Source organism: Anas acuta, chromosome 1 (assembly GCF_963932015.1).
Source record: "Anas acuta chromosome 1, bAnaAcu1.1, whole genome shotgun sequence".
NCBI lineage: Eukaryota > Metazoa > Chordata > Aves > Anseriformes > Anatidae > Anas > Anas acuta.
In genome coordinates this window covers 49,293,786-49,305,548 of record NC_088979.1, presented here as the reverse complement: position 1 = coordinate 49,305,548, position 11,763 = coordinate 49,293,786, and positions in this window count along the sequence as shown.

Here is an 11,763-nt window from a genome sequence, read left to right as displayed (position 1 = left end):
ACATGAGAGGGGAAACAAAACAAAACAAAACAAAACAAAACAAAAAGATTAGTAAGGGCAGTTTCTTCTCCATGTCTGGAGAAGCTGAGCAGAGCAGAAGAGCAAAATATGATCTTGCTGATGCACAAGTAGTGTGGACAAATCTGTACTAAACTTTTGAAAGGACTCTATTGAAATGGTCAACTAATGCCAAAGATCTCTTGGTTCACCTGTACACAGCTGAAGAATTTCAGTTTGAGTGGAAGAATTTATTCATCCAAACGATTATTGTAGGTGGGAGACTGGAGTACCTGATAGTAGGAAGAAGAAAACTTTACCTTTTTCCATTTGTTAGGGACCTCTGCCAATTTCTGGTACCTATCAAATATGATAAAAAATGATATCAGGATATCAGGTAGCACTATTGGAAGCAGCCCGTGGATCAGAAATAAATCTTAGAGCGCAGCTTCTTATAAAATTAAAATAAATTTAGAGAAGAATATTAACACTTTCATGAACAAAATAACAAGAACAAGCATGGTCAAGCCTAGAAATGTTGGTTTCTTTCCCATGTACCTATTTTCCTTAAAGTCAGCAAGAACCACATGATCTTATTCCTATAGATAATTCCATGTCTGTATTCTTGGTTTTCATAAAATCATAGAATAGCCCAAACTGGAAGGGACCCAAAAGGATCATTGATTCCATCTCCTGGTTCTGCACAGTTTTGCCCAAAAATTCAGACCATATGACTAAGAGCCAAACGCTTAATAGTCCAAACATTTCTTAAACTCCAACAGGCTTGGTGCTCTGACTACGTCCCTGGTAAGCCTGTTCCAGTGAGCAAATGCCCTCTTGGTGAAGAACCTTTACCTAATATCCAACCTGAACCTCCCCTGTTGAAGCTTGACACCATTCCCTCAGGTCCTATCACTATCACTAAAGAGAATAGGTTGGTGCCTGCCCCTCCACTCCCCCTTGTGAGGAAGCTGTAAACTGCAATGAGGTCTCCCCTCAGCCTCCTCTTCTCCAGGCTGAACAGACCTAGTGACCTCAGCCACTCTTCATATGTCTTCCCCTCTAGACCCTTCACCATCTTTGTAGCCCATCTCTGGACACTCTTCAATAGTTGCAGTTCCTTTTTGTACTGTGACACTCAAAACTGCACACAGTACTCGAGGTGAAGCTACACCAGCACAGAGTAGAGAAAGACAATCACTTGCCTCAACTGACTAGCAATGCTGTGCTTGATGCACCCCAGGATACAGTTGGCCCTCCTGGCTGCCAGGGCACACTGCTGGCTCATATTCATCTTGCTGTCAACAAAAACCCCCAGATCCCTCTCTGCGGGGCTGCTCTCCAGCATCTCATCACCCACTCTGTATGCATAGACAGTGTTGCCCCTTCTCAGGTGCAGGACCTGGCACTTGCTCTTGTTAACCTTCATACGGTTGGTGATTGCCCAGCTCTCCAATCTGCCCAGATCCCTCTGCAAGGACTTTCCACCCTCGACAGAGTCAACAGTTCCTCCCAGTTTAGTATCATCAAAAAACTTACTCAAAACACTTTCTAGTCCTTCATCCAAAACATTATGAAATGTTTTATGAAAACATTGAAAAGAACTGGTCCTAAAATAGAGCCCTTGGGGACCACACTGTTGACTGGGCCTCAATCTGATGTAACCCCATTTACCATAACACTTTGAGCCCTACATGTCTGCCAATTATTCACTTATCATATGTTTTATCTAGCTGTATGCAGGATATTTTGTCCAGTAGTTTCCTATGGGGAACTGTGTCAAAAGCTTTACTGAAATCCATAAATATTATATCAACTGGCTACCCTTGATCAACTAGATGGGTGATTTTATCATATGAGGAAACCAAATTTGTTAAACAGGACCTACCGTTTGTGAACCCATGTTGGTTGTGACCCATGACTGCGTTGTCCCCCAGGTGTATTTCAGTAACTTCAAAGATAATCTTCTCCATAATTTTACCAAGCATTCATGTGAGACTGACAGGCCTATAGATACCAGGATCTTCTGTCTTGCCCTTCCTGAAAATTGGCACATTTGCCAGCTTCCAGGCAACTGGGACCTCTACAGATTCCCAAGACCAATGAAAAATAATTGTGAGAGGTCCCATGATGATGTCAGACAGATCTCTGAGCACCCTGGTATGAATCCCATCCAGACCCATGGATTTGTATGGATCCAGGTAAATCAGCAAATCCTGCACACACTCGGGGTTGTCTGGGAGTTTACCATTCCCACCATTACAGTCCTCCAGCTCAGGGCCCCCCAGGGTCCCAAAGCTCATCTTCGGTGTTGAAGACAGAGGTAAATAAAGCACTAAATATCTCTGCTTTGCCTATGTCATTCTTTGTGAGGTGACCATCTTCATCAAGTAGTGGACCTGTTTTCTCTGATCCTTCTTTTTCTGTTCACATATTTTATAAAAGCCTTTTTTATTGTCTCCCACAGACCTTCTGGCTTCAACTCTAATTGGGCTTTGGCTGCACAAATTTTCTCCCTACAAAGGCGAACAGCATTCCTTTAGTCCTTCCATGTTGCCTGACCCTGCTTCCAGCAGCCATACACTTTCTTTTGGTGCCTAACCTACAGAAGAATCACAGAATCGTCTAGGTTGGAAGAGACCTCCAAGATCACAGAGTCCAACCTCTGACCTAACACTAAACTAACCAGTCCTCCACTAAACCACACCATTAAGCTCTACATCTAAACATCTTTTAAAGACCTCCAGGGATGGTGACTCAACCCCTACCTCATTCATACTCAGCCGACTATCAACCAATACTCCCAGATCCTTCTCTGCCAGGCAGCTTTCTAACCACTCATCTCTCAGCCTGTAGTGTTGCCTGTTTTTTTTTTTTTGCCCCAGATGCAAGACCCGGCACTTGGCCTTGTTGAACTTCATACGGTTGACCTCAGCTCATCGGTCCAGCCTATCCAGTTCTTCTGCAGAGCCTTCCTGCCCTCAAGCAGATCAACACACACACCTAACTTGGTGTCATCTGCAAACTTACTGAGGGTGCACTCAATCCCCTCATCCAGATCATTGATAAAGATATTAAAGAGGACAGGCCCCAGTACCGAGCCGTGTGGAACACCACTAGTGACCGGCCTTCAACTGGATTTGACTCCATTCACCATAACTCTTTGGGCCCAGCTATCCAGCTAGTTTTTAACCCAATGTAGCGCTCATCATTAGAGAAGCTACACAGTGCACCAGTCCTCCTCCACCCAGCAGACTGTCTGGTGCTCTGTCCAGTCCAAGCTGAATTATGTTAGCAAACAGGACTCTGCTGTTTCTTTAGGCAGACAGGTTTCTCAGCAAAGTTCAGTCCATCAGGAGTGCCCAGCACAGCCTGGATTTCCCTTATCCTTCCAGTATCGGCTTCAGGATTTTGGAAACTCAGAGTCCTCACTGAAGGCTGGGTTGTGGATACTGCAACTGCAGGCAATAATGCAGATTTCAACTGATGAAAGCCACAGCGCTAAAGATAGAATCATGCAGACAGGTTGCTAGTACTTTTGCAGATTTCACTACCCTTTAATATTAGAAAAGCAGCTCTGTAGACAAGTAAGCCAAGCACACCCAACCTACTACGTGCTACACCATGCTCCCCAGGTACGTGCAGAGCAGCTCTACCCTTGCGTGGGGCTGTTTCACAAACTTGTGGGGTGATTTGCGTTGGAAGGGACCTTGAAGGCCACCCAGTGCCACTTCCTGCTATGGGCAGGGATGTCACCCACCAGCCCAGGCTGCCCAAAATTCCCCTTCAGCCTGGCCTTTGACAGCATGTGCCCAGGTCTGAAGGCAAAACAGCCACACGCACCATTGTTGTGTTCCTATTTCTCAGAAGTCAGGCATCTGGAAAAGCAAGTATTTGCCACAAAATGATTTTTAATTATTATTGTTATTTAAATACAGGAACTGGGAATCAGCTATAGTATCTAAGTGTCTAGACTGCCCAGAACTAGTGGGTGGGTTGAAGCAGCTTTCTCAGCCATCAGGTCTAGGGGCTGTATCCCTGCCTCAAGGTAACGCTTCCTTACCACTCACACAGTCGTATTCTACAGTGACAGTGATGGCAGCGCAGCTTGCTCTGTCAGTACCCCGAGAGGCTTTCAAATCAAAATTGCTCCTTAGTGTTAACTCCAACCACTTGAGTTATGTTAACACCCACAGGAGAGGCATTTTGCTGCTCTTCCTCTGGGCAGAGTGGCATGTGCTGAGACCCTCAATATCATGTGCAGTCTTTCCTCTGATGCTGATGGGGTACATCTTTGGGAAATCTTTGGCTGCTGTATTTTCCTTGCTGTGGATCAGGACAAACCAAGGTCTCAGCTGTCTGCAAACCATATGTCTTACTGAGGTCTCAGCTGTCTGTGAGCTGTGTGTCTTCCTATTGCGCTCTTCCAAAGGAGCTGGGGATGGGTTCAAAGAATTTGTTCAAAGGAGGCTGCTAGTGAGACAGCCAACTGGTGGCTTGAGAAGAGGGGAGGGAGCAAACTTACTATCCTAATAACATTTATATTGTGATACTGAGGTGCTTGAGGGGCGCCCACAGACAAATTCCCTTGATTTATTGCTAACTTCATTGGAGGAGCCTGCAACTGTAATTCCTGGGTATGTGCTACCTGTGTTTTTTGTTTGTTTGTGTTCTTTCCTAATGAAAACTACTTACAAAAATCATATATTTGATTTCTTTCTTTCTGGCAAGGTATCGTGAATTGCTAAAGAAAAGAGATAAGAGCAGAAACAGAGAACTAGGTATTTTAACATTGTCTGAGTTTCTCAAAATATGATTTTTTCTTTAAATTGTTTTATTTTTTTTTTTTTTCTGCTGCAATAGCTGCTATACTTCAACTTAATCCACTTTCTCTTTGAAATAAATTTTAAAAAGAAATTACAGTTCAGAACATTATTATATGTATACGTGTCGTGGTTCCGCTCGAGTGGGTTTATACAATACGTATATTTATTTTTAACATTTTTTATTTTTTCAGGACATTGTATACATTAGTTTAATGAAAAACAAATTCTTCAGAAAATATGTGTTCTATGCATCTTATGCTCATGAAACCTATCAGAATGTTAGAATTCCAAGCTCAATTGTTTAGTTTATTAGTAAAAATAAATAAGAATATTTCATATAAGGAAAACTTTTCTTTTTTTTTTTAGGAAAGAAAAATTCATAATGTTTATCTCATATCTGAAATCTACCAGAAAAGTTAGTGCTCAGAAGTGATTGTGTTAGTATATTGAAGCCAATGACAGACACTCAAAGCCATATATTTTAAACTGACTTTTATCCAGTTTGATTGTGATGTGAGCACTGCCTTGGTTACTTCAGGTAGAAATGGCTCTTTTGTCTCAGATGAGCTACTACATAAAAAGTTCATGACAATTGTATGATTATCTGTATAGAATTGGTTAATGAGACACTAAAGTCTTTCAAGAAAATGCCAGCAGTGGTAGTCTGCTCTGCATCCTGTCTTAATGTTATAGGGAGAAACTCATCTGTAAATTCACTTTACTTATCTGTAAACTGTTAGGTGTTTCAGCACTTTTTCTCATTGATTTTAAGTATATATATATATATATACATATATATTATTTTTTTCTGAACACACTACTCCCTATCCTGCAAGAAAATAATTTACATCTATGATATGTGTTTACATTAATCATCTAGTTTTGATATATGTAAAATCCTTGATTCATTACAACTGTAAAACACAAGAAATGTTACAAATTCTAAATTAACCTTACCTAAATACAAAATATTGTATTATTGTGGTTTAATATCTCAAAATAAGTTGAAGGAAGTCAATGGACAGTAACAGACATCTCCACCATGCAAGTGCAAAAGGATAGCAGACAGATGATAACACAGGATGATATTAGATGTTCCATGTCTACAAGCACAAATCAAGTATTCAATTACTGATCACTAAAAGCATGTAACTTTGGGATGCACATAAAATTAGGTATAAGCATAACAAAGAGAATAAAGAACAAATACTTACCACATGTAAAACAAGTATTTAGCATATTTAAACTATACAAAAAATAGTAGAACATGGATACAATATCGAATTTACTGACCAGTGAAGAAAAAACAATTAAGTGGACTGTGCTAGCATGACTTAAAGCTTAGCAATTAGATTGCTTAATTAGATTTAAAACAAAACAAATGAAAAATCTTACAACAAATATTTGGATTCATATATATTGTGTCTGCATCAGTTTGGTGTGGTAGGCAATTTACATGCAACAACATCTACGTTTGGTCAGATTAAATATAGTGAGCTATGTCTCACTAACTTCATTGATTCAATCTCCCTTGTCTGCAAGAACTTTGACACAGCAAAGTCTAGATGTCAAAATTGCAAACACATGAAGTCAGATATCTAAGACTGATGCTTATTCCAATCAATGTCTCATACATCTATCATAAAAGCATTATACTTATTTGTAAAATATATTTTTATGCACTATACACCACTAACATGGCAATTCTAATTCATTGATACAGATCTGCACATACACAATTGCTCAGCTTTGCACAGGGTGGTCTCTGAACAGCACTTGGGAAGCCAAATTGTGTTCTGAAGCTTAGCATTTACAAAGTAGAAGTAGCACCTCCTATACCTAGCTCATTCTGTATTATCTTCTGCAGAAATGACCTTTCTTCCAACAAAAAAACAGTTAAAGCATCTCTGTTAAACTATTCATGGAAATTTTAAAATGTTCTCTACTATATATATGCACATATATATAGTGCATGTATACACACACACACATTTTTTGCTTAATTCATGCACAGAGAGGAATACTTGCACCACTAATACACACTACACCAGTTAAGTCTTTGACAGATGTATGTATGACAAATTATCAGACAGTTCAAGAATATGATTATAATCTTCTCATTGCTGTTAATTGGCAGGCTGAGTAGAAAGTGTAAAGAGATATGCATCTAATAAGCATGATCTAATAATTCTTGTATTACAATCAGCCACACATAGTTTGGTTTATTTTATCTATGTTATAGTTCTTAATCAAATTATTTTCAACACAAGCTCCTTTAAGATTAAGGTTCAGGCAGAACATTTTGGGTTGCAATGTCCATTGCAGCTATCCCACTAAAAATGTTATTTCTAAATCTGTCAGAGTGAGGAGTTTTTTCTACCTTTCCTAAACAGGTTAAGGAATTCTATACAGAGAGGAAATGAACTATAAGAATCAACGTCCCTTATAAAGGCAGGTGAGAGTCTTTTTTTCAATTTGCAGTATTTTTCTTTTAATTTTTTCTTTCTCAACCTACAACATACTTAACTCTACTTATATAAATACAGAAGATTTTAGACTGAAATGGTTTAAACATTATCTTGCTTAAAGTGTTCAGTAGATTTCCAAACTTCTACAGTGTTTGAAACATGAACACCTTGAAAGTGAAACTGTTTAAAACATAATAAATGTTCTCAGGAGAAAAACAAACAAACAAACAGAACTCCTCATTTTTAATCACTACAAACCTTAACATAAATTTAGACAATTGTTCTGGTAGCATGATTGATCATTTTTTATTTGGGGACTAAATTATGTAAATATGAATGTGAATTTCATATGAAAAAATATGGGTTTGAATAAAAAGGGGTTCTTTGCTTGGCCAGGACTTCAACTGTTCTTTTGCTTTTAATAGCTGACTAATATATTTTATATTTGACAGAATTTAAGGTCATAATTTTGTGTATGTATGTATACAAAATAAATATGAAATAGTTTTCATTAATTGATCTGTGGGCACCAAGTCTAAAAAATTATCTTTATCTCTTCATTGCCAAGTTTCTGTTTGTTTGTTTGGTGTTTTTTTTTTTTTTTTGTTTTGTTTTTTTCTGAAATTGTATCCTCAGGCTCCAGGATTTTCTTGCTTATCAATTACAACAGTTCATATAGTTCCATAAATACATTCAGAAAAACTTCACTCATCTGTCTGTCCAATTTCCCTATATTTATCTTGTTCCAAACACTTTACACACTTTAGTTTTACTTTAGTTTACAGTTCTTTCACTCTTGGAAGTTTCTGAAAAGGCAGGTAAGAACCTTTTCAGAAATATGTTTTTACAGAAAAATATATAAAGTAGTTTGGAATTAAAAATATTTTCAAAGGAAATTCTTTCAAAGGTAAGAATTATGCTAGAAATGATTGTTACTTTAATCTGTAAAGCAATATTGCTATCACAAACAGCTTGAGATTCTTTAGTATGGGATTAAAGAAAATGCCTTTGAAATTAGGATGAATACAGACTTTTCATATTAAATATTTGATAAATGTGTGGATGTTAATTACATGCTTGTTAAATCTGAAAGTTTTTCACTTCTTGAAGTTTTCTTGTTGTTTTTGGTTCCCTGCTTCCAAATAAATAAATAAATAAATAAATAAATAAATAAATAATATTAGATTTCTATTCCACACCCAGATTTTAAATTACCTTTAGAGTCATCCATACTTCCCTGTATTTTATTTTTGATTTGTAATTATTTGTGATTTGTAATTGATTTCTATTTATTTGCATTTTTCTTTTGAAATAATTGTGTTGTGAATTGACACAAGAGTTTCAAATTTATTATTCTACGTTAAAAGATTAGTGTTTTGAAATAGCATCTTCAGATTTCGTAAAACTAAAGCATTGCTTTTCTAAAGCTTGTCTGCCTTTATTTTTACATACCTGTAATTTTCCATTGTTCCCCAAAAAATTAAAATTAAATAAAAAGTAAAAATCTTATAGGCACATAGTTTATCTTATCAAAGTATTTTTAGTAACTCAAGAACTGGATCCACTGTAGGAACTTAAGCATTGAAGTGGAATGACTTCTGAAATGAAGATAGGCCAAGAATATACAAACTAAGACAAAAGATCACTGTACTGTTAAGAGGAGACATTTATCTTTTGAAGTTTGGTAGTCACATTAAAGTTGAAAATTTAATTTTGCAAGAGCATGTATTTTCTAAATCCCTTAATCCATCTACAGAGTATTAACACAAGATATTAATGACAAACCACTTCTGAGAACTCTGGATGTGATAAAATTTTAGGTTTTCTTTGAGTTTTCAGTCTAGGGGAAAGAAAAACAACAACAATAACAACCAAGAATCTGGCAAACCATCAAATCTATCATTCTCCTAACTATACTTGCTTCTTTGTTTAATACTTTCTTCTGACATATTAGAAGATATGCTGACCAATATTTGCGGTGAAATCCTTTCAACACTACTCCTTTTTGGACAACTGAGGCACCTCTTGTATCTCTGTTCCCTTAAACACTACTATGGGGTAAGTGATCCTTCCTCTCTGACAGATTTAATTTGTTGTCAATAGAGGATGTCTTCAGATTATTTGGAGCCTTTTTTATTTCTTAATTCTACTTTCAATCTTTGCCTTATGATACTAAGTTATAACATAGACCACATAGATATCAGAGGCTTTGGAGAAAAAAATGCCCATTAGTTTTGGGTCTACTGAGAGTTTTTGAGTCTCCAGCTTGATGCTGTAGCCAGTGCTAAACACATGCTCCCACGCTATTACACTGTAAGAGAGGTTGCTGCTATTGCTGTTATCAGTAGGAGATGAACTCAAAGATGCAAGGTAGAGTGAAAACAGAAGAGTGTAGTGGAAGCAGGTGCTGACTCCCAATTTTCCATCAGTTATTATTGGCAGAAACAGCAATCTCTAAGATGTTATAGGAACTCTGGCACTTGCTGCTTAGGCAGCTATCCTCTCTTTTCTCAAGAGGGGAAAGAAATTAGACGGCGGAAAGTTCTGTTGAAAAAAATGTAATAAATCACCTATGCCATTTATAACTCCATTTGAAATTATTCATTTTTAAGATTAGAAAAACAAAAGGAGGAAGAAAGAGCACGTTACCTAAACTACTTCAGAAATAAAAATTCACTGCATACAGAGTAATGGATCACTCCAAAATCACAGAAATCTGTTATAGAAGGGGTGACAGACCTCAACATTCAACTGGTCTAATGCTTGTACTTTGACTCCAGACCTTGAGCTTTTGTTTGTCTGTGACTACTATGACTACACTATATAACTCTATATAAAAATGAAGAGCTCAAAATAATAAGAACATTTTTTTTTGTTGTTTAAAAGAAAGAAATACCCTCAAAAACATTTCTATACCTTTAGAATAATTCTTGGTATTGCTGTGTTGTCAAGAACTTTCTAAATAACCAAAAATGTTTAAAAGTAATAAAAGTTTAGATTAAAATATTTGAAACTGAAATAAAGTTTTGTAGAACTGATAACAGGGTCAAAGATATTATCTTGTATAGGAAAAAAAGACCAAGGATAAGGACAATTCTAAAACCATCACACACACACACACACACAACACACACACACATTAATAATATTTAAAAAAGGCCTAATTGAGATTTCAAGGAAACCCTAACAAACCATGCTGCAGAGCAGTGTAAGCATTACTGCAAAAGTCAGCCTAAAAGTTAACAGTCTAAAATCCAATGAATGTAAAGATAGCAGTATTGCAACAGTACAAAAGTATTAAAAAATGATTTCCTAGAAGCTGTGTTTTATAATTTAACTATGTTCAAGTATGTGGAATTCACTGCATATATTTGAAACATACATTGACAAAATGAAAGATAGTGAAAATGCTGTAGATTCATAAACATTCATTTGCATTTTTTAATAATGTATCAGAAAAATAGATGTATAAGATTTGAGAGACTACAAAACAATGTGCCAGCTGAAATGTTCCAAAATAAGGATAGGGTTTGCCTGAAAATAATATTCAGCAAGGTTATGATTCTATTAAAGTATTGTTTTGAAGCAGTAAAAATTTGCTTCACAGAATAACCGTTACATAGAAAGCAGTCATAAAACTGAAAGAACCTTTGCATCCAGCACAGAATCTCAAATGTTGATAACAACAGTTATCAAAAGGCAAAGTGATGTCCCTTTATCTCAGACATGAATGCGAGCTGCCCTAAAACAGAAATGAAAGTAACTGTGTACAGTGTACAAAGGGTTCTTTCAATTTCCAAGATCTGCAAATGCCAATTTTACTAGAAAGTCACACTGTGAAATTATTTTAATTTTCTGAGCCAATCACACACTGACTTGACTTCATTACGTGTGTTTAGTGTGTGTCTGTTACATAGTGTACTACTCAAAAAACATTTTGAAATCTGTTTTCATCAGAAGCATATTAACCTTTGTGATATGTTTAAACTTTCATGGCACCAAGCCTCCGAGAGTTCAAGAAGCATTTCTACAATGCTCCCAGACAGATAGTTGGATGTTTGGGTGGTCCTGTATGGAGCCAGGAGTTGACTTAGTGATCCTTGTAGGTCCCTTCCAACTCAGGATATTGTATGATTCAATGATTCTGTGAAACATCTTTCCAACAAAATGCTTCTAATTTAAAGGTGAGTGTAAACAAGAAGCCTTCAGAATGAGAATAAAAATGTCAGGTAATCTTTCTTGTAAACAAGATTTATTTATTTATTTATTTATTTATTTATTTATTTATTTATTAAGAAAACGCAAATAAATGCAGGGATTTGTTGAAGTATATAAAACATAAGACTTTGTTTCCTTCCTGGTAGAAATGCTTTCCCAACTATTCAGCAGGAGGCTTTTTTTTTTTTTTTTTTTTTTAATTATTCTGGTTTGTAACTGAAACACTGACTTCCACTGAAATCTTGAAGGGACTG